At 39.9% G+C, this 23,771-nt stretch overlaps 1 long non-coding RNA gene across 5 annotated transcripts in view; it reads left to right on the top strand.

Annotated features, from left to right (window-relative positions):
- The window catches only part of LOC116787456, a 108,250-nt gene that overhangs the window by 25,085 nt on the left and 59,394 nt on the right, over positions 1 to 23,771 (top strand). The window lies entirely within an intron of this gene.

Here is a 23,771-nt window from a genome sequence, read left to right as displayed (position 1 = left end):
CGTGGTAGGGAATCTGCCAAATGGAAAAAGGAAAATCACTTTGAGAGCTACCACACTTTTTAAACTTCTTTGAGACATACCGAAAACAGCAATTACATACAAACTAGAGAAAAAAAAAGCGGAAGCCTAGGTATTTCTTGGTACCTCTTTTATGTGTTCACTATTTGAATGCGAATAATAATAATGATGATGATGGTGATACGTTCACTATCAGAATGTGGATGATGATGATGATAATAATAATAATAATAATAATAATGTTTTGCACCCTGTGTTCTATCCTAATCTTTGCTCTTAAGATTTTGGGGTATTGTTACTTTTAACTACTGTAACTGCACTCTAAAATAATTCTCTATTGTCAACATGAGATGTAAAGCAATTGCTGCTCTTTACAGTGTCTCAACAGGTCGGAGTCAGGTACCCAACTGAGTGACAAGGGAGGCTATGCAATGCTTTAGAACTATTAAATAAGTAGAAGACACCAGGACCTGGCTGCAGCAACCTAAGTGAGACTTGATGAAGGTTCAGGGCTGAGCATCCCTCTTGGCTGGGAAATGTGACAATGCCCAAAATGGTCACGTAGTCAGGGTCTGGTGGTGATATACCACAAGCTTGACTTTGCAGAACTGTGCTACCCAAAGACCAGGATTTCTTTGAGGACAGTGTTTCTCCTTTATAGGTGGAGCTGCTTTAATGAGCGTTCATTTTGAACCTCAAGAGAATCATGCATGAGATACTTTGAGGTAGTAAGGTCTTCTAGTTACTGAGATTTTTTTCCCTTGATATTGCTTTCCCTGCTGATTAAATTGGGATGGAACTCTTTGGATTGCTATTTGTCTAACACCCAAGAATGAGCAACCCCAGGAACCTGCAGTGTCTAGGCCTCTTGGGAACAGGAATACACAGTATTAGCGGCATTAACAGTTCCTTAAAATTAAGTGTAGAACAGTACAGTCTGCAGCACTGCCATGTGCAGGAGAGGGAGAACCCTATTTATACGCCAGCAGGCTATTCTGGGAGTGCTAACACTGGGAGTGAGCAGCTGTGAGAAAAACAGAGAATAAGTGACAGTACACTCTGAAATGGAAATCATAGCAAAGCGCCATATGTGTTGACTGAGTAGTACCGCCAGCGCCCTTGTTTCGGTGCTCTGAAGTGATAGCTTACAACTTGCTGGATGAATTTTCACAAAACTGCTGTTCCACACAGTAATCTCCAGAATTGCAGCTGTTCTGACTTTTATACAGCACATGGGGTAACAGTGGTCAGCAAAATTCAGTCTTGAACGCTGCTGGAAGACCAGGCAGGAACTGAAATATTTGCCTTCCCCATTGCAGACCTCATTAACACATGTACATATCATCCCCTGGGAATGCAGTTTCCTGATCATGAGGTTCTTCTATGAGCAACAACGCAGATGGATTCCTGCTTGCAGGAGTCATGCATTGCAATGTTTACATTCACCTCCTAAAGCTTTCATACAAATATGAGAACAGAATATTAATTCCCTTGACAAGGCTGCTTTTTCACACAGTTGGGTTGTTTATTTGCCTACCATGGTTACTATCAATAGTTTCCTTTCAGTTTTGTTCTTGGGCTCTTTAAAGATTTGAGAAGTTCCTGTGGGCCATGTTTGTCTGTGCAATGGAGTAACTCCTGCCAAGCGTGTGTATGCAGCCAAGGGCAAGCCAGGACTTGTGATAGTGGGGATCTGAGGTGGGCTTCCTAAAATATGTGAAAAGCCAGACTATTAAAAGCAGTCAGGGCTCTGTTATGGCCTCATCTCTCAAATCACTCTGCACTTAACATGGTAAAGCCTTGAAAATCCAATGGTTCTTGAACACTTTGGCTCCATCACAGGTGTTAAGCCCTTCACAAGTGTTAAGCCCTTCTCATCATGGCAGCTCCAGGCACCAGTTTGGAATCACTGCAACTGCAGCCATGTGTTCATCCTGGGAGGACATCCCAGACCCAGAGGTCTGTGCCACAGCACTTCTGTGCCCTCCTTCTTCCTCACCCCTGCAAATCCTGGGGGAAATCCATCCTCAGATCAGGCATTGCTTTGAGAATGTCTCAGTTCTCCATCTTTTCTGCATGTGCATTGCTCTGCCAGCACACCTGGTGGTGTCCCAAAAATGCCACCACACTTTCTGATATTTCCTGTGGGGGGAACACACTGTTCCCTTCCCAAAAACTCTGGGAGGACATGGACATACTCACTATCTGCATGCTCAAGACCCTGGAGTCACCTAGGCCAGGTATTTGACAGCTTCAGTGTCAGTGTTTTTTCAGTGTTCCCCATCTACAATCTTCTTTACTTTTCATTTTCTATCTGAGGTTCATGTACTTATGCATAACAGTAAATTGTGCACCTAATATCAGAGGTTTTCCCAGTAACTCTTGTGTTTAATTAACCCTGGCAATTTTGCAGTCTATTAGCTTTTCAAAAAAGATATGCGTTTGTTTTGTGGGAAACACCAGGTAGATGCCAGATGAACTAATTCTGCCAATTTATTCTTCTGGATTATTTGGAAGAAAGAAACAAACAGCTTTGTGGTTTGGTACCAGAATAAGTTAGGCGCCAGAAGCAACTAAATCCTATTTTCAAAACTGAGGTTTAGAGATATCCACCTCTGTGTGTCTTACTGAAAATCCTGAGAATGCAAGAACATAGTAAAATATCTAACAAATCTGAGAACCTAATGGTGCTGTGAGCAAGCCAAGAGATTTCCAATTCTATAATGACTGTAGACATCCAAATCTCACCGATTGTTGAGTTTATGTGCCTTACCATGGCTGTTTAAAGGTCATGCTGAAAGATTAAACACAAGGGGTTTCTTGCTGGTGTTGATGAACAGGAGTAATTTGCTGTCATGATGAAGCAGCAGCAGCTGTACATGGGAAGATTGTCAGTGGGAAGGTGCTCTGGATTAAGTTAAGCACAGGGTTTGGGGCCACAATTTTGGAAGACTCTGCAGCCATTGCTTTCATCTTAATTGGCTTCTTATTTGGGATTGTCCTCTTCCAGATGGTAAACTCCGAGACTGTGGAAATCCAAGGTGAAAACTAGGGCACTGAAAACAGCTCCTGACCAAAATTCCCCTCATGACTCAGATTCCTCTCACCTCGCCGTGGGCGAAGAGCACTGATGCAAGAACAGCGGTCCCCACAAAGAACCGCAGTTCAGAGAGCAGAATTACAGGCACATGCACATAGATGTGTGGTTAATCGTGAACGAGTGGAGCGTGTTTGGAAAATGTTGCATAATGTAATTACTCATTTCTGTGCTGCAAATTCCTCAGGGAAATTACTGTTGTTTGAATGTACACGTTAGACATATGGCCATTGTATTAATGTTCTGTTCAGGAAAAAAGTATGTTGGTCAATAATTTGACCTAAGTTCACGGTTCTCTTATGGGTCATCAAATTAGTCAGGACCGTATTTGCTGAACTTTAAAGCATAGTTATTTTGGGGCCCATGGGATTTGAAAGTTCTGAGTCAAGGAAACAAGCTCCATAATGTTTTTTATTGACACCAGTTAAATATTCTTTCCTGGTGCATTCAAATGCAGGCAATACTTTTGTGTGCCTCCAACTCAAAAAATCCAAAGAATAATTAATTTTTCCAAATATTCACTCTTTAAAAACTAGTTACTTTAAAGTGTTGTGAGCTGAGTACAAAAATGGCTTCAAATCAGAATAACTAAGGCCAGGAGTAACCTTTGGAATTATCATTCTTCAAAAGCTATTGCCATGCCAGGGCAAGGGAAATAGCTGAGAGAACTTTTGGTAATGGTGTTTGAAAATATAGTACGTATGAAGAAAAGAGAAATTGCAACCTAAAAAAAAAAAATACAGTAAAAGGAAAGGAAATTCTAAACATAAAATACCAAGTGGTCCTTGATCTGCTTCATTCCAAGCTTTCTTAAAAGTTGGCCTATTCCACTTTCAGTTCAGACTTTTTGACCTTGTTCTACCAAATCAGTTTGAATGTAAGTATAGGTGCCTGGGAAGGTTACAGAAGTTCATAGGTCCAGACCCTTGAGGCATGTCCCTTAGCTGTCTTGTACTCAGTTACTTCTACAGAGTTTTGCAGGCAGTGTAAGCCATGGCTGTGTAATCAGGGTCTTTCACAGCCTCAAGAACAACCTGTGGAAATGCCTAACGAGTGTTAATGGGCCTAACAACCCCATTGGCCAGTCTCACCTGGACCCTCCAACCACACCATGGGCAGGGGGGGTCATTTCACTTCAACCTGGAGGTGCTGGTCCTCTTTTAAGTTTCTGTGGGGCTGTGGTCTCCTGTTTCCCCTCCTAGGTGGCTCCTGGCTCATCCTTTGCTATGCTGTAGACTGTCAATGGACACCACTACCAGTCCTCCATGTTCGGCATTGTAAGTCTCTGTCTCTTAGTGAGGCCCTGGATGGTGGGATGTGACCTTCTTCTCCTGCTTCCTCCCTGTTGTGAGAAAGCTGGGCTTGTGTCTCTCCAGTGGTAAGAGGCTGATTCCCAAGCCAGTTTCCACCAGGATGATGATGTGGCTGTTGTTGCCTGCTATTACTCAGCACGTAGGTTAGTAACCATTTTTATATCCTGCATCTGAAAATTTTTTAAGACAATATTGTAAGCTTCAACTCATATTGTTCTTATGCTCATTCTTGTTTATCATAACTTGTGTGTTTTACTGTATTTTGTTGTTATTTGCTGCTTCCTTTGTTGACATGAAAATTTTCATCCAGTTGTGATGGGTATTAACTAAGTTAGCTCTGTACCATCTAAAAGACCTTAAATTGAGGGTTCTAATTCATTTTAACTAAAGCTTATTTGATCTTTTGTAGCTCTAAAATTGCAGACTTCAAAACCAAATTCTATGTTTAACTTTAGTTTCAAAAAATATTCTGTAATTTAACTCAAATTCTAGGTTTTATTTTACTGGAAAATATTACTGTGTGCCTATAATGGGAGTTTTTGATCTCAACAGTCACAAGACACAAGAGAATAAATAGTTTTTCATGCCAAACATTCCTGTTTACACTTAAAAAAAACTCAAACACACAAAAAAAATGCAAACAAAAGATCAAAACAATCACCTTTTTTATAGAAGGTCACAGCAAAATAAGGGAGGGCTTGCCAGAGGTTCTTGGCAGGACCAAGCAAACCTATGTAGCTTGCATAACTTCCTTGACTGAAGGTACAATGCTTAGGAAGATGGTTTTGTTGGCTTGACATATGTCCACAAATTATTCTGCAAACTTGGGCTTGTTCAGCACTCCAGGAGGGAGCCAGTTCTGGAGTGAGATTGCTGTAGTCTGTTGGATGTGGTACTTGCTGGAAATGTGAGGCTCTGTCTCGGGCCTTAACTGGTGAACAAAAATGCTTTTTTTGCATGGTTTTGTTTTGGTGGAAAATGAATCAGTTCTGTGGAGATCTGGTGAAAGAAGCTTTCCTGGCAAAAAGTGCTTCATGATTTGACCCCATGTCTTGTGGGGCTGTTGTGTCCAAGCCACATAGAGTGTGCATTTCACAGCTGTCCAAGGAACTAGGGCTGAATTTTTTTGTGTGTGCATCAGCCTTAACCTGCAATGCACTTGGTGACCCTCGAGATGATGTGTGTGGTAGCTCCTGTTGGTATTGTGAGGGAAAGAGGTGTGCTGAGGGCTGATGGGGTACTCTCAGAGCGGAGAGGAGGAAAGTACACCCAGAAGCTGGTGTAGGATGAGCTCACCACAGAAACTCAAGGACTGTGCAGATAATTTAGCTGCTAACAGTGACAAAAGTGTGATTGCATGTGAACTGTGATGTTTCAAGCGCACATGGTTTTTCCTCTTCCTCTATGGTTCATCATAGGTTTGGCAAGCAGCAGACCTCCAGCTGAAGGCTATTACCCAATCCAACTTTTGGTATCTCTTCTAAGGACTAGGAGCCCTAGGGTAATTCACATTAAAGGTCACTAAGTTTTTGTTCCATAGGAATTTACCTCTATTGCCCTGCTCTCTGGAACTGCTGAAGCAGAGAAAAAGCGTGAAAAAATCTCTCCAAATCTCTGATTCTTATATCCGATATCTACCAACTTTGCTCATATGTGACAAATGGTTTGTTTTCTTGAACCAGAGGAGCCCTTTGTAAATGATGCAGTTTTCAAAAGAGTTAAAAATATTTTTGCCTTTTTGTTTGTGATTTTTTTTTTTTTCCGAGTACAGTTAATTGAATTTCTCTTATTAGCTTTATACTCTTTCTGGCATCAATAGAACATTGCTGAGCTATTAAAACATGTGACCAGACCCCAGTCATGGCCTGGCTGGTATTGATCTTGTTGGCCAGCAGCACCAGTGCAAGCAGCCCTGTTGCTCCATCTGTGTTCTGTCCCTTGTCTGTTTGGGAATTCTGTCCAGTGCAGGGCACTGGTGGAAGAAAAGCACTGGAATTGCTGAGGAAAAGTGTGTGCAGGGGGAATAAGTGTGCTGGGAGCTGCTGAATCTGATATTGCCACTGAAAAGAAAAGCAATGGTCAAGCTACAGCCTTAATTCATGCATGCAAAGAGGGCTTAGCTTTAGTGGTGCAGTGGTCAGAACCATTTATCCTACAACATGGAAACAGAACTAATGTTCTTGTCCCTGTTAACACAAAGAGATGCAGAAATGCTCCCACTGCTGAAGCCTGGGTGAATTATTATGCTGGCTGATGAAGAGGTTTGTACTCCAATTCCAGTGGTAAGCCACTGAGAAAATAAGTTTAGTTTCATCCTAGACCAATTTATTTCCACCACACTTGGACTGAATCACTTTTGGGGACACTTAAGAATATTTGTGCTCTATAAAATGGCACAAGTAATAGATTTTATAAAGGTATAATACACTGGTTTGAGGCTTTCAGTGACTCACATGCCTTATGACTGTCTTCTACCTAAAACATTCATAAAATAAAATCTGGTGTAATTCACTTCCCAGATCTTAGCGATAGTGTGAAACCACAGTCATCCAAAATGCAAAATATTTATGTCAAGCAAAATTCCCACTTTGTCCTATGATTTAGATCTCCATTCCTTCTAACTATAGTTATTATCCATCACTCTGAGTTATTGCTTGTTAACGATGTGTTTGTTTCTTTGATTAAAGGGTTTAATGTCAATAAATTTTCCAGTCACTGTTTATCTCAGACTTCTTAATCACCACAACAGTCACCACAATGTCTAGTCAAGTAAATCCCATTTTGACCTTATTTTTTTTTTTCCCTGAGGGAATGCATTCTCAACTAAGCAGCACTTTTAATGTGTTGGACAATATTAACATGCCTTATCATTCTCCCCAGCATAAAATAGCTTCTAGCACTCCTCAGATAACCAGTTCAGCATCTCTTTTTCCTTAAGCCCAAAGCAGAGTTCTCAACACCAGTTTGTTCTTGATAATGTCACTGGACATGAGGCTAAAGGCAGGGAAGTTGGGCAGGGAAGTGTAGTGTGCAAGTCTCCCAAAACAAAGATTCTGCAACTTGAAAGCAGCTCTCCTACACCTTCCAAATGCAGATCTGCTCTGTAACTGCAGGGATGACCCTCTGAAAAATGTCACAGTTGTCTGCTTTTCTCCTTGAGCTTGTCTACAGACAAAAATAGTGCTGCTTAACATCTCCTGCTATCCAGAAAGGTGTGTACATGATCGCCATTTTCTATTCCTGCACATAACTATTAAGGACATCAACAGGAATTTTTTTCCTAGTAAGCATAGGGGAAAATGCTTGGTGGCACTTCTGGGTTCCTCACTTGAGCACTTGTAGCAATGTCTCCATGTCCAACATGGGGTATAATCTGAGTAGTCAGCAGCTTCACGACTTGGACCAGTACAGAGAGAAAGGATGGTTTTTTAGGCACATCGAAAGCTGATTTAACTTGAAACTTGCTTGGGTATTTGTAGCAGCCAGTTCAACACAATCTGTAAAATTTACCAAAGGAGGCAGGTTGATATCTGGGATGCTGGTGGTAATGGCCCCAATTTCTGTGGTTAAATTGCTTTCAGAGTCGGACTTGCTAGTGTAAGAGTAACTTGGACAGGTCCAAGTGAAGAGCAGGCAGGACGACTGAGATCTACTGTCTTGTGTAACATGGTAAAAATTATTTTCCACAACTCATTTCTGAAACTTGCTTTAAATGTACTCATTCCTAGGTTAGCTGTGTACTGCAGCGTGCACCTGCTGATGATTGATGGAAAAAGATGGGGTATATTAAACTGTTACCAGGCACATTTTGTCTATAGGTCTGCTCAGTCAATATATAAGCATGAAGAGGGCCCATGTTCCTTACAAAAGGGTATCTGGACTTTAAGTTCCTACCAGAACTGGCCAGTGTTTGATAATCTGTAATTCAGAAATCAAATTGTATATGCATTTAATACATAGCAAAGCACTGGGTAATTTTCTTCTTGCTACATTTTTTCTGCTCTATGCAGGAATCGTCTTTGCAAGAGTGGTCTTAGAGGGCTTGTTTCTCATTTCCTCAGTTATCAGTGGATGGTGTGGCAGGTATGAAGGGGTGCAGCTGTGGAGCCCCCTGCTAGGAGGGGCCAGGGACTTCTGTACTTTAACAGAGAGGCAAGAGTATCTTTAGTTGTCATTTCCAGACAGCAGGTTCTTCTCCCTGTGCAGTTTTCCATATCATGTGCTGGTGGGTCTGTCATTGAGTGAGCATTTACCTCTAAATATGAATATGAGAGGTCTCTCTACTCTTTCTCTATTTTTCCACACATCTATTTTTTCTATATTTTTTTATATTTTACTTTTTCATGAAACTATTGTGCAGGAAGAAATATCTGCTCATTTCTGTCCTATCTCCTCAGCATTTGCCACCTCTAGTGTCCTATCCTCTCCAGATCCCATCCTGTCTCTAGAAAGTTGTCTGCAACACAGCTCCTCACTCCTCCTTGTCATGGTTACTTTTTAGTTGTACAACAACCCGAACTTAATTTTAGTTGACTTGGATTAGATATCTTTTGTGGGAAGTTACACTCCAAAAAAAATAAATACAAAATTGTCACTCACTGTTTGACAAAAGCTCAATAGGTCATGTCAGTTTTCCTCTACCTCCAGTTCAAATAATTTCTAACCGTCCTTATCCAAGAAAATACTGCAGGGGGTTGTTATCTTGGGTGTCTTCTCCTTAAAAGACACACAGAGGACTGTTGTTTTGGTTTGAGTTTTCTGTGGTTTGGTTGGTTGGTTTATGTTGGGTGTTTGGATTTGGGTTTTTGTTATTGCTGTTGTTGGTTTTGTGGATTTTTTTTTTTCATTACACCTTAAATATTGTTATTTATTGATTAAAAGGAGGTCAGTTTTTTTAAAATCAGAATAGAGCTAAATACCATTATGTTCACTGTTAGAATTGCACAGGTGCAGCTCTTACCATATGGATGCTGTGGTCCACGCCCACCAGAGCTATAGAAATCTGTCTAAGTCTACTCATCTTATACTAAATGTGAATGTTGGATGCCTGATCAACAAGGCTGGTGTTACATCAGAAATGGAAGTACTTTGAGGCTATGCAATAGCAAACTGTTTGTGTGGGAGAGGGAGGACAAGCACTAACCAGATAACATGAGCCACTACTGGAAGTTTTTCTTCCTTGTCCAAGTCTTCATTACCCACTATAAAATTTTTTAGTAACTGATCTGTAGGAGATGTTTCTACTTTTCTAGAACTCTGTAGGTAGAATTCACTTATTTAGTATGCATTAGTTGACCTGGCAGGAACGGACATGTTTATATTTCACAATTATCAGGACTGCTGTAGTTGGTGATGATTAAGTCATTTGCCAGTTGTCCAAGTTCCCTTTGGTATTGCTTTCCAGCTGTGCATTCCAAGTCCATTGGATTCACATTTCAGGTTCAGCTCTAAATTCTTGCTTGGTATTTTGCATAAACTCAGACTGGATTAAAAAGTTTCTATGGCAGCTAATAACCAAGCTCTTTGGAAGATCTGATAATGGCATTCATTGCTCTCAATTTTACTTTTGCAGGAATACAAGATGGAGTCTGAATTCCTGAGATTTCTGAAAGATCTGCTAAAAGCTCACTTGTTTATTCCCTTGGGAAAGATTTGCTGATAATTTCATTCCCTTTGCTGAAGCTTCACATCTTCCAGTTACTCTTTTCCTGCAGAAGTTGTAATAGCATTGCAGAACAAAACCTTGGACAAGCCAAATGCTGTTCTGCACAAATTAATTCCAAGGCAATCAGTTACTTTGTCAACATGAGTAAATCTTCTTTGGTTTACCTTCCAATGTTTTGGATATACTGCAAGATATATGATTGCTGAACCTATTGCTAGGGGTTCCTAAATCCAGCTGTCTGATAGGAAAGAGGCTGCCAAAGCTCCACGCCCGCAGGTCTGACTAGCTGTGTAGCTGAGCATGTATTCCTAATAGATGTGTGCACAAACTTGTGTACACACAGAAAGACTCACAGGTGAACACAGGCAGAAACACTCATTGCTCATGCAAAAGCAAACAACACCGACAGACTCATACTGTTCCCATTTCTGGCTGATCAGGTTGAAGGTCTGTTAGTGGGAAATACAAATATGCAATGTGGGTCCATCCGGGTGATGATCTTAGACACTCCTTCTACTCTGCAAATGGCTCTTGGATCATATAATCTCCAGCTGCCTCGTGCATGGAAACGCAATATGTTATCGCACATAGGTGTGCACGTACATTCAAAGGCATCATTCAGTTCACCCAATGGTCTCTCCAGCATTAGCTCTGGGTATCCTGCTCCCACTGTTTTTGCCTCAGAAGCACATCTGTGTGCATCTTGGCTCCCAGCCCACTTATCTTCCTCAGTGGCTGTCTGGCTTGATATTCACTAGTGGTCACGGACTGACATGTGCATCCTTGCTTGCTGCAGTTGCCTGTGCAACTGTGATGAAGACTATGGTGATCTGATGCTAGACAAGATGCCAGCCCTGCTTACATGTGACTGGCCTTCTTTTTCCCTCTTATCCTTCTAGTATACAGAGCAGGTTTTTCTACAAAATGTCGTGCATCCTCTCTTCTCCCACCTACAGTTCCTCTGTTCTGTTGTAAGTCTTGTGCAATCCTGGAATGCTCTTCCTCTGTCCCATAATGAGTCTCATGCTCCTGTAGGTGATACCCTGCCCCTGTGGATGAGGATCCCTTGAAGGAGCCCTGAGAAGGCCCAGGGCTGGGGCTTTTCTCTCTGTTATCAGGTGATTGAGGTTTCCTCTGTGCTCTTTTTCTGTTCGTGGTAATGAGCCTCTTATCACATAGCCTAACACCTAGCACAGCTCAAAGACTTTATTAATGGTTGTGACTTGATGGATGCATGGATCCATCCTTGGAGGCACTGAGTTGCACAGTAACTTTGTAACAATTAGTAGGTTTCTGATGACAACAGTATCTGAATTCACCCTAACTGTACTTTTTTTCTGTTGTACAGCAATTTTAGATTATTTGAGAAGCTCAGTTTCCTTGACTGGGTGCTTGGTTAACTCAAAGCAGAGAGATTTGCTTGTAGTACTGCAAACTCTGTGGCATAATGTAGTCTTAGTCTTGTTTTGCTGTCATAAATGGTTGTCTGTGGATCTAGAAATGAAAACTTGCTGAAAGGTAACATACACATATGGGTAAATGCTTGGATTTTTTCTGCAAAAATTTTGAACAGTGAATCTTCCCTTTCTGGTTGAGGTGCTGCACCTTATGCTTGTTCATACAATTAGCAAACAACAGAAAAGTTCAGGAGTAAATAGGTAAGTAAAGAAACAGTTGTTTGCAGGGTTGCAATTAAAGCCAAACTAGGTACTTCATTTGATTTCAAATCCTGCTTCCTAACTTCATGGAGAAGAAGCCTGAAGGAAAAGCTTCCCATCTTCTGAGAACGGGTCAGCCATCTGGTAGAGCCACAATCCCTAAAAGAGGCCAAAACCTCTGGTTGCGGCCTCTTTTACTTACCCAGTATTTTGTGAATCCTTTGGATTTTTTTTTTTTTAAGATACTTGTTTTTCTCCCAACAAAAGATGTATTCTGCCTTGTAATATAACATATTATCACACTTGTAGCATGGTGACTTCTCGGAAATTTCTCTCTTGTTCTTTGTCAGGGTCATTGGTGTCCTGTTCTTTCAAAACAGTGTCATCAGAAGTATGGGGTTTTTGCATATGCTGCAGAGTTTCTGATGGCGTTGATCTGCAACGTTTTGTCCTATTCTAATTTTGGCAATAATTGACTGAGATCACAAACCTGAGCTTGTAGATGGAGAACACTCATTCCGTTTCTATCCTTAGGTGAACACTAGACTGGAATAAGGATTTTTCTGAAGAGATGTGACTCATGCCCCTTCTATTATTGTTAGGAAAAGCATTGACTTGCTTGTTCCACTCTCCAAAACTTCACAGATATTATCTATGCTTCAAGTTTGAAATAATTATTTCAGAATAATGTACAAACTTATCTTTGCTTATCAGAGATCAGAAGTGCCAGCAGGTATGCGAGCCAAACTGATATTGTGACATATTTTATTTTGGCAACCTTTTTTTTGAGAAAAGTAGCTCTACCTAACCATGTTAATAAATCTCTCTACCTTAATTCTTTTTCACTTTGGAGGATGCTACCATGAACTAAATGTAAAAATAACTATCCTAGTTGCTGTGTGAATGAGAATTTTTTCTGTTTTTTTCTTTATTATACCTTTCAAAACTTCTAGCAGTAGGCATGAGAAGCATGATTAAGGCTTTTTCCTTCTTGGGAAATAAACAGTGTTTAAAATCAGCATGCAAAACAGCTGGAGTGGGTAGTGTCTCGGGAAAGATTTCTACAGAATCTCTGACTTCTCATAATTAATTTCTTCAATCTAATAATTATTAGGTATGTTTTGCAGTCTCTTTAAAACCTGGGAACACTCTTTGTATTTATGAATAATTTCAGTTTTCTAGGCTTACATTTGAAAAGCCTACAAGAAATGCTTTTTTTTAACCAGCTGAATTGTTCAGTTGGTCTTAGTAAGCTCAGTACACCTGAAAAATCTCTCTTTTCATTTAAGCTGTTTCCTACACTGCCCAGTTCCCAATCCAAGACCAATGGTACAGAATATACAGGAGATAAGTCATAAGAAATCCTGCAAGGGCACTTAAATTTGATAGAGAAAAGGCATTTTGATGGTGGAGGATGGGTTGCCACACTGCATGCCACAGACACCTTTAACATTTATACATTTGAAAGATAAGTATCCACAAATCTGTAGCAGTCCTGCAGTGGAAACGTGGACTTCTCATGGGTAATAAAGTAGAAATACTTATTATATTGAGTACTGTGATCCTGGACTTTACGACTTCTACCGAAAAACAATGACTTCTGCAATCACTTCTATTGATGAAGGTGTAATTGACTTTTTTTTATTTATGAGAAAATAAGGACTAGACAGCATATCTTCATGCAGGAAGTTGTAAAGTGGGTAACAGCCCTCCTCCCCACGCTGATAGATTGATATTCATCCTATAATTCTGGTAGGGCAACTTTCTTTGGTAGTGACCAGAGACAACTCCAGTACTGCAAAGGTGGACCTGCTACTGGAGAGGGTGGTTGGCCTGTTTCTCCCTTTCTTTGGAACCTTGTTCTCATGAGTTATATCTTGTGTCAGAGTCACCTCTTTGAGAAGAGAGACAAGGATGCTCAGCATGACACTAATCAGAGAATTTACTATCTATATGCAAAGTGGTGCCACAGCCCAAAGCATGAAGGAGCCTTATAACGGAGTGAGGTGTGTGACTGATCTAGTGCCAAGGTCTCCTTAGACAAATATCCTGTTGTGTTATTGCCTGGTGTTCTCAGCCAGTGAGTCTGTTTAGGTTGAGTCTTCAAGTCACGTTGGCCCTGAGGTTTTAAGTTCATTGTGCTGGGTAGTGTTTGTTTTAAGTAAGTCATACAGCGTAATTGCCTTGCATTTCCTATGTGACTCTGAAGAGTAATGTATTTCTTGCTCTTTACCCCCTAAATGGCCATTTCTAAGGTTTGTTGTACTGCATTCATTGCTAACATCCATCTGTACTTTGGAGTAACTGCACTGCTGCTCTTGTTTTCCACTATGAATCATGCCCAGAGCATCTGCCTTTGGAGGGAATCAGCAGAGGACCTCCTGTCATGCACAGACTTGTCTTGGCAGAGTCAAGAATCTGGTGTCTTAATTTCTGCTCAAAAATTTTTTCTAAATAAAGGTCATTGGGAGAAGTTTGCTAACAAAGAAAAGAAAAGAAATATTTTATTTCCACATGTGTGTAAGCTGCTCTGCGAGCATGCAGAGGTTTAGCCATTACTGCTGGCAACTTGACCCCCTTTCCAGAGGGTCAACATTGTGGTTTGTAGTAGGTCGTGTGAGAAATTTATGTCTCAGTCCAGACTTACAGGACACTTTCCACATCTGTGGTCTCAAGCTGGTGAAAACAAGATAATAAAATTGAGGAGAGGTGAATCTCCTCAGTGGGTAGCCCTCTACATGCAGAGACATCAAATGAGTCAGTAGAGTGCTAAAAATAGCCAATGGTGATGTCTAAAGATCTGGAAAAGTAGGTCACGATGCTCACATATAAAAATTATGGATGCTGCTGACAAGGATCAAGGGAAAACTTTGCAGGTGGTAAGGTATGAGGAACAAGCGTGTAGCAGAAACTATAGCATTTTATCCAATAATTCTTGTGTGTAGAGAAGATGAGTCACGTGTGGACTTAACCTTAAGCATGTTCTGAAGTATATTTTTAAAAGAAATTTTGCTTCTTTTCAATGCTCTGGTTTTTTCTCTCTCCTCTTTTCTTGGAGCAGAAAGAGGGAGAGATTAGACAGAACCTCTTGATAATTTTTAATTATTTAGCACAGTTAGAGGAATGAAAGGCAACAAAGAGAATTGAAATCTCTGTTGAAGTGAACTGTTCAGCTCACAGTCTCTCTTACCTGCCTTGTGCTTAGCTTTACTTTGGTAGTATGTTGTCTAGATTTGTATCTTGTGGCATTGGGATGGCCTTTTTGGGGAAAATGTATTAACAGAGATAAGGTAAAAACAACAAAAAAATCACTTTAAAGAGATCTCCTTTGATTAAACTCCTTTCTTTCTAAAGGATGATCAATTGAAAAGCAAGTAAATTTAGTGCTGTGATATAAATAGTCATTTCCTGTGTCTGTTCTTGGTCTTCATCACTGCCTATGACAAGAGAAGCTCAAATAGAATAAATAATAGTTGGATGACATGCAATATAAAGAACGTTTTGCATGTAACATAACTATATGAATAAATCCATCAGAAAGTAACAACAGGAAGTAAACACACATACTCAGATTTATCATACTCTTTTCCTAAAAGAAACATGTTCCAATGAATAATTGAGAACTGGTTCTTTGGGATTTGTCCACAGAAAGGAGACAACACTTCAGAAGCATTCAGTAGTCATTTGTTTAATAACAAAAACAATTCAAGATTCAGGAAAATTTTTCACAGGTAATGAAATATGCAAACTCTAAATAACTTAGGAACAAAGGGCTCAGGCCTGTATTTGCTTAGTTTCATAATGTATATAATGCCATTGAAGTCATCACCTTAAATAAAACCACCGAGGAGTATCTAAAACGAAAAGCAGCATAAGTTCATAAAAATATAGTAAATGAACAGGTGAAGAAAGCATACAAGTTTGTCAAGTTGAGCAGGGAGAAAATCAACCTATAATTAATGTGAATGAGCTAATGCATAAAGCAGAAATACTGCTTGGAAAAAAGTACTAAAAAGCTTAATAATATGATATATTTGAACATCCAGAATTGTTGATGGACACACAAAAAATATTTTATATAAATTAACACAGCTCAGGAGAAATTACCACAAGGTAAAACTGCTTCCAGAAACATCTGAGGATATATTTCACAGAAAGGAAAAAGTACTGTGTGAATCCTGTTTAAACACCATTAGTATACAACTATATGTGCATATTTAAAATGAAAAGACTTGTGTGCTCATCATCATATTCTCTTTTTGGGAGCATATAAAGTACCTTTGAGCTTTTTTTTTGCTTATTTTTATGGTTGTTCTAAGCCAACAACGATTGAATTTCACAAGAAATGTGAATATATTGTTTCATCATAGAACTAAGTTGGATGAACAAGCATTTTCCCATACCCTTGTATGTTAATTTTATTCAAACATCTGAGTTACTTCAGAGGTATATCTGTCAATGGTTTACAATCCTTTAATCACTTTTTGAGTAGAAACTATAGCAGTGAAATCAAACTTAGCAGATAGAGTTTAGGTTTGTGCACCTAGTACGTAGTGTGATAAACTGAGATGGTTAATTGTGGCTGCAGAATACTGTTTTATTTACTTTTACTTAGAGATGACATCTCTGAGAAGAAGTCAATAGCAAGTTTGATATGAGAATTACACTCAAGGTCTATGTTATATACTGTCAGTATAACTCAAGGTTTAAATTAGCATATTTTCTCTTTTCTAGTACTTTGCTCATATTTTTACTTACCAGCTTGGATTTCTTAGATGTTATTTTGAGAAAAGAGTAAATTATATAAAAAGAGAAGAGGAAATAAGCTATGTCTGATCACTCAACTTTAAGTTGTTTACAACTAAAGAAGTTTACAACTGGTAAAGAACAGCATGTCTCGCTCTTTTGTGTTGGGGGCTTTTTTGTTTGGTTGTGTGTTTTTGTCACATATTATGGATCCCAATCTAGAGAATTCACAGGGCCTGCACATTTTACAGGGTCTTAAACTGTAATGATAAATCAGTGCAAGGAGAAGTATGTCAACCACAAAGTTAATACTTGTCAGAGATCTTGAATGTATTTTATTTTAGAAGTGACAGGAATGCCATAGCTTAAAAGACTTCTGTATGGCAAAGAGTCATTCCCTACATGTTTTGATAATCAAATTCTAGTCCCAGCATATGGAGAAACTACCTACAACACAGGACTAAAACAAAACTTTTTTTTTCTTTCTTCAGACCAAACCTATAGCATTAAATTCAACATGGGAAGGATATCCTTGTAAAATGAACAGCAACAGCAATGAAAACAATATGTAGTAAGAAATTAATCACTGAGGGGTTTTCCTCAAGCTTTGTGATAAAGAATAACTGCCTAAAATTTCCATTGTTCTATAGAACCTTAATGATTGAAAAATGAGTATAGGGGATTTAGTGAGATTCAGGATAGCAATAGATATTTTTTGAGGTTTAAAATTCAGTGAAAAGCAGTATGTAAAGCTTTATTCGTTATGTTAAAAAGTGACTTCACGTGGCATTATCTACTTAGAGCAACCTTCCTACAATGTCTTAAGCCATATTAGTTAGATAATTCTACAGTTCTTACAGAAGTGGGAATGTGTTTTAACAGTAAAAAAAGTTATATTTCAGTACTGGAAATATTTTTAAGTGTAATCTGTTACATTAATGGAAATAATTTAGTAATTTGGTGTAGAAAAAGATCTGGGATACACTTTCCAGTGCTTGAGGCTAGAGTAGATTAAATTTATTTGAAACAAAAATCATTTAATAGTATACATGAAAAGTGAATTTAAAAACTCATAATCAAATTAACTTTGAGAATTTTGAACACAGAAAGCAAGGTCAGACAAGAAGTAACAGTGATTGCTGGATGTTATGAGCGGAGTTGAGAATAAAAAGTGGCGCTGGAACACCTGCATTAATTTTGTTAACAGTTTCTTTTTAATTAATGCAACCAGGGTGTGGAGACATGTAGCAAATATTAATGACCTGGGAAGGGTGAGGGCCAGTGGCTCATGGCCACAGTGACTACACTCAGTCAAGTGTCCGGGCAGATGGTGGTGCTGAAGCATCCCATGGATGAGGTGAGAGATGCCTGGGCAGGCAAGGCTCTGGGCTGGGCAGGAGGCTTTCCACGACACAGGTGCAGTTTAGGCAAGGACCAAGGCATAGGAATGAAAGTCCATACTGAGGTTTCTCACAGCCTCTCACAATTTAGCTGTTTCCACCCAGTCTGATTCAAGATTACAGTATCAGGGCTTACCTAGAAGAAAAGGCAACAGGGCCTGTTGGTGAGCCAAGGGCCACCCTAGACCAAATGGGGATGTCTGGGTATGGAATCATCCAGAAAAAAGCAAATGCAGGTTGTACAAGAAGTGTGCTGATAGCACCTAGATTAGCAGGTTGTAAAGATCCCAGCCCACCTACATTCCCTTTCTCAGGGCACTACAAGGAAGAAAACAAAGGCCAGCCAAAATGAAGGCCAGTTTGCAGCCATTTAGAGATATAATGGGAAGGTAACAGGACTGGAGATAAGACAGCCCTATAAAGAGAAGAAGAAGCAGTGTGGAAATCATAGAATCAGCTGGGTTGGAAGGGACCTCCGAGATCAAGTCCAACCCTTGATCCACTACCACTGCGGTTACTAGGCAGTAATGACTGGCAGAGGTGAGATAGAGTGAAAAGAGAGAGAATCACAGTTGCTGTTCCTGAAGGGTACATACATGCAAAAATAACTTGAGAAGAGCCCTGAAGAGGTGGTGGGGATTTGTTAACTGTACACCTTGTCCTCCTCCACAGCAAGTAATCATGACCAGGTGTCTTGAAGACTTGTGAGCCTGATGGTCAAAGGCATCAGGCCTGTGCATCTTAGTCCTTGTAGGTATGAGTGTCAGTGGGTGAAATCTCTTCAGTTTTGAAGTGGACACCTTACCCTATGCCTCCTCCAGTAGTCTTGAAATGAGATTTACTACGTTGACAATATTGTGTTGCAGCATTAACTCTGTTCCTTCAGCTATGTGATGAGAAAGGTGAAGATTGCAGAGCTTTCAGGCAGAATAGGTGCTCTGTGCTTGTGTTGTGATTTACCTCCAGCCAGCAGCTGAGCCCCATGCATCCACTCACTCACTTCTCACCACAGTGGTATGGGAGAGCGAATCAGAAGAGTAAAAGTGAGAATTCACAGGCTGAGATAAAGACAGTTTAATAGGTAAAGCAAAAGCCATGCATGCAAGCAAAGCAAAACAAGGAATTCATTCACCACTTCCCATAGGCAGGCAGGTGTTCAACCACTCCCGGGAAAGCAGGGCTCCAGCACGTGTAAAGGTGACTTGGGAAGACAAATGTCATAACTCTGAATGTTCCCCCCATCCATTTTTTTCCCCCAGCTTTATATGCTGAGCATGATGCCATATAGTATAGAATATCCCTTTGGTCAGTTGGGGTTATCTGTCCCAGCTGTGCTCCCTCCCAGCTTCTTGTGCACCTGGTGGGGCACTGTGAGAAGCAGAAAAGGCCTTGGCTCTTTGTAAGTGCTGCTCAGTAATCATAGAATCATTTACGTTGGAAATACATCTAAGATTATCAAGCCCAACCCTTAACCTAACACTGCCAAGTCCACCACTAAACCATAGCCCTAAGTGCCATGTCTACACATCTTTTAAATGTCTCCTGGGATGGTGACTCACTACTTCTTTGGGCAGCCTGTTCCAATGTTCCACAACCCCTTCAGTGAAGAAATTTTTTCTAACATCCAATCTAAACCTCTCCTGGTGCAACCTGAGGCCGTTTCCCCTTTTTTCTCACCTGTTACTTGGCAGAAGAGACTGACCCCCACCTCACTACAATCTCATTTCAGGTAGTTGTGGAGAGTGACAAATAACTAAAACATCCCTGTATTTTCAACACTGTTTTCAGCAACAAATCTAAACATGACTCCATACAAACTACTATGAAGAAAATTAACTTTATTTCAGACAAAACCAGGAGAGTGTGAAAGCATAGCCACAGCAGATTTAGAAAAATCTGCAATTAGTTTTCACTCTGGCATGGCTAAGCCATAAAAGCAAAGAGAGGACAACAGAGATTTCAGCCTGTGTTAGTCACCTGAGATACATTACCTATTTTTGACAGTCGTGCAAGTGATGAATTGATCATTGAGAGGTTCATCTTCAAAATGTTTGGCACAGTGATAGAAGAATTAATGTCAGGAGCTTCTTCCAAGGTAGTATTTTTTTCATTCCCAAGAAAATATATCAAAACCATCAATCCATCTGAGCTGGAAAATTACGTATAAAAGAAAAAAACCAAGCTGATAGACTCAAGCAAACTAGAAGTTAAACAACCCTACCAGAGTCTTGATCCCAATTCAGAACCTATATTCTTTTTCCCGTTCATGTAGTTCTAGGAAACAAGCATCTTATCCATGGGGATACAAAGCAATTTCTTTAGCTGAGCTCTTCATAGAATCTTGTATGAAACAGCCAGATTTTAATCAAACTTGCTTAGGAAAGAATATTTCTTAAGAAACTCAGAGAGCTTTCAGCCTTATCTAAGCTCTGCAAATTTCAGGAACTGATCACGCTGTCCTATTTAAGTGGGAAGAATTTGAACAAGCCCTATGAGTTGCTCAGATGCCATAGGACAGCCCCATGTTCTGAACAAAGAAGCATTTATCCCACTAGTGAGTGGGATGTGCTGTTTCTCTACAAAGCAAGGAAAATTGGGACAAAAACCTTTGCAGCATAAACCTTCACCCTTTGTGATGATGGGATTCAGATTCTATATGAGATATATTCAATAACCTAAGCAACTGCCAGACAGACTAGATAAATATTCTTATTCAATAAATGAAAGGGGTGTTGCAATAAAGAACATAGAGAAAGCAATGTATTCATTGGTGCTAAACCTGGAAACATGTACTTCTGTAGAAGTATAATTTTGTCACACCCTTAGAGGCAAATGTCTGTGAATCTCCAATTCCACTTTGGTGCAGGATTTCCTTATCTTCTTCGCATACTTTAAGGCCAGATGCAATGGCAAAATTTTATGATGAAGTAAGTTAATTATCTTAAAATGGTAGTGTGTAATGTCATGATATTATGGTAGGAGTGTGATGCAGCATTGTGTTTTATTGCTGTTTGTCATCACATTAAGTTGTCTTAGTTGGGAATTGCAGTAAGGACATTAGCATTCACAACCATTACTGCCTTGAACACTGTCCAACCTTTTCACTTCGGTCTCTCTCTCCTCACTCGTTCAGTAATTCTGCTTTATGCCTTTTTTGAATGCCAAATAGATTCTATCAGATTTTCTCCCCTCTCCTGACTGCCTTTGCTGGGAACTGCTGTAGAGAGGAAATCTGTCTTTAAATTCTTAATCTTGTTTCAGCCCTGTGATTACGGATGACCAGTTGTTTTTTGCACCTTTGAGTTTTTTTCATTTTCTATATTGGTGAACTGTGAAAGCCTTTATAAATTACAAAAGTTGCACAGCTTTAAGCACTTCAATTTTCATTTTTTATGTGTCAGAGAATCTGGGGACTCCAAGCATGCAACTATACAAAGTACAATTTAGGACAGGTCAGACAGAAGACTTATTAACTATGACCGTAGTGAGAGCACCTGCTCCTCTGCTCCCCTCCAAGTGATTGCAGAAAACCAATTTTTTGTTTCAGAAACACAAGAAAGTGGTGAAAGTCAGTTCAGTGTTAACAAAGCCAGGTATCCATCCCTCCCAGCGATGGGCTCCTTAAGTATCTTGCTAACTGCTACAATTTTAAGGAATCAATAGGACATTAGGGAGAGGTGGCTTTTGATGGAGCCTATAGGAGTGGCACACCCAATATCATAGGTCAGAAATGCGGAATTGGAAACAATCACAGACTGTCAGCTTTTGTCAAAAGGAACATTCTTTTAGTAAAGATGACTTAGACCTCTCAACCTTAAATATTAATAACTTTATTCCCACACATGCATGTGCTAGTAGAGATTAGAAAAACTGGGGATTTCAACACCTCTAGAATTGGACTAACGAACAAAAATAAAATGTTTTGGTTGGGAAATTTTTAAATAAAATGTTTCTTCCTTTCTGAATATTTTTTTTTTTTTTAGTAAATACATCAAATTTGTTTTCCATTTTAAGCATAAATTTTAACTTCATTTTCCAAGTGTAGTGAAATAGAATGCCTAGAAAGTTCACACTGAAGTTGGTGGAGGTCTAAAATGGACTTAGTGAAAGCTGGGTGAACACTAAGTTGCACAGAGACTTGTGGAGGGGACCTTCTGGTTTCACACAGCCCTGCCTTCTGCTAATGGCATGGTGTGATGGGTCAGGTTGTCATGGTCTGGTCCAGTTGAGTTTTGAGCTCAAAGGCATAGACTTTGCAGCTTCTCTGAGTGTCTTTGCCAACAACTGACCACATCTAATGGGGAAAAGTTTTTAAGATCCAACTGGAATTTCTCGTTACAACTTGTCTGTTGCCTGTTGCACAATTTTGCCTCTTGTACTTTTTCTGTGTACTTACCTCAAGTTTCTCTGCCTGCTCTGCAGAATATAATTAGATTGTTGAAATTAACTATAAGATTTCCTCTCAGTGTTTTCCTCCTCTTATGGCTGAACAAGACCAGTTCCTCAGACTCTTCTTATTCTTGTGTGAGCCAGGCCTGTGTTACTGGCCCTCTACTGGTCTCGTTCCAGTTTGTCAATGTCTGTATTCTACTAGAGATTCCAAAACTAGACGTGGTACTCCACATGTGGTCTCATGGGTGCCAAATAGAAGGGAAGAGGATAAATTTTGTTTCAGCTGCTGGCTAGACTCTTGCTAATACAGCTTGGTACCTGGTTATTCATCTCCATCTCATGGACTCACAGCTAAACCACAACGACCACATGTGTCAGAGATGACAGATAAAGATGTTACCAACTGCTCAGGGTAATTTAAGCCTGTCAGTGCCACTGGGGACCTGAGAGTTGGACTGTCCCACATTAATTTAAAGTAAACTTGATGAAGATTCACTATCAGTCTAGACTCACCTTTAGCTACCAAAATTTAAGGTATTCTTTCTGGATGTCCCAAACAGGTAGATTGAATCATCCTCTGAAATACTTATGCCTGCCTGCAGATATCAGGGGAGAGACAGACACTAAATTGAGGTTCAGTGTGTAGGCAGCTAAATTCAGATGAGATGACAATTCAGATGGGATCATACCATCAGATGGTACTCTTGCACCCTTGGAGTAGAAAACAAATGTTTATGCTGAGTTTCACTTCAATTTAGAAATTTCTTCCTCAGATTCAAGCCTCAAGGTTTATCTTCAAAATACCTGGATGCAAACCATGGTTGCTTCTTGCTTGTGTTAGGGTATGGTAGAGTTTTTTTGTTCACTGATGTGGTTGCTTGTGCTCCGGATAGGCTTGTAAAAGTCTCAGAAGTTACTCTTCAGGGGTTTTCCAGCTAAATCTGTGTAAAACGTGACTTGCTAGCATACCAAAGAAAGCTCGGTCTTGAATGAGATTTTGAAACCATTTAGTAAAGATAATAGGAGTGTGCTTATGGTGCTGGAGGCTCTAAACAGATGCTATCCAACATCCACCTAACCTGTCTGGTGTATGGTTTGAAACGAACTGATGAAAGAAAAACTCAGTAAAAAGCACGACTTGCTAAGAAGGGCTAGATGGCAGGGTTGGGGGAGAAAGAATTTAATCTTCTGAGGACACAACAGAATGTAAAGGTGTTGGATTCTTCCTCTCCCCTTCTTCCCCCCCTCCTGCCCAGATAATACCTATTTGGGAAACTCTCAAATTGACTTCTTCAGTGGCAAATTTTTTTGTCATATGAAATTCCTTGTCTACTCTACATATAAAAGAGGTAGATTAATGGCCCATGAATAGAGCTCCTGTACCAAGGCAGTTGTAAATCTCTGATGCATCTGAATATGCTAAACTATCAGTCTGTGCTCAGCAATAGAAGCAGCTAAGCCTCTTTTTCTGTAGCACAAAAC

Source organism: Chiroxiphia lanceolata, chromosome 5 (genome assembly GCF_009829145.1).
Source record: "Chiroxiphia lanceolata isolate bChiLan1 chromosome 5, bChiLan1.pri, whole genome shotgun sequence".
Taxonomy (NCBI): domain Eukaryota; kingdom Metazoa; phylum Chordata; class Aves; order Passeriformes; family Pipridae; genus Chiroxiphia; species Chiroxiphia lanceolata.
The sequence above is the reverse complement of the archived record's forward strand: the minus strand, read 5'-3'. Positions and strand labels throughout refer to the sequence as shown.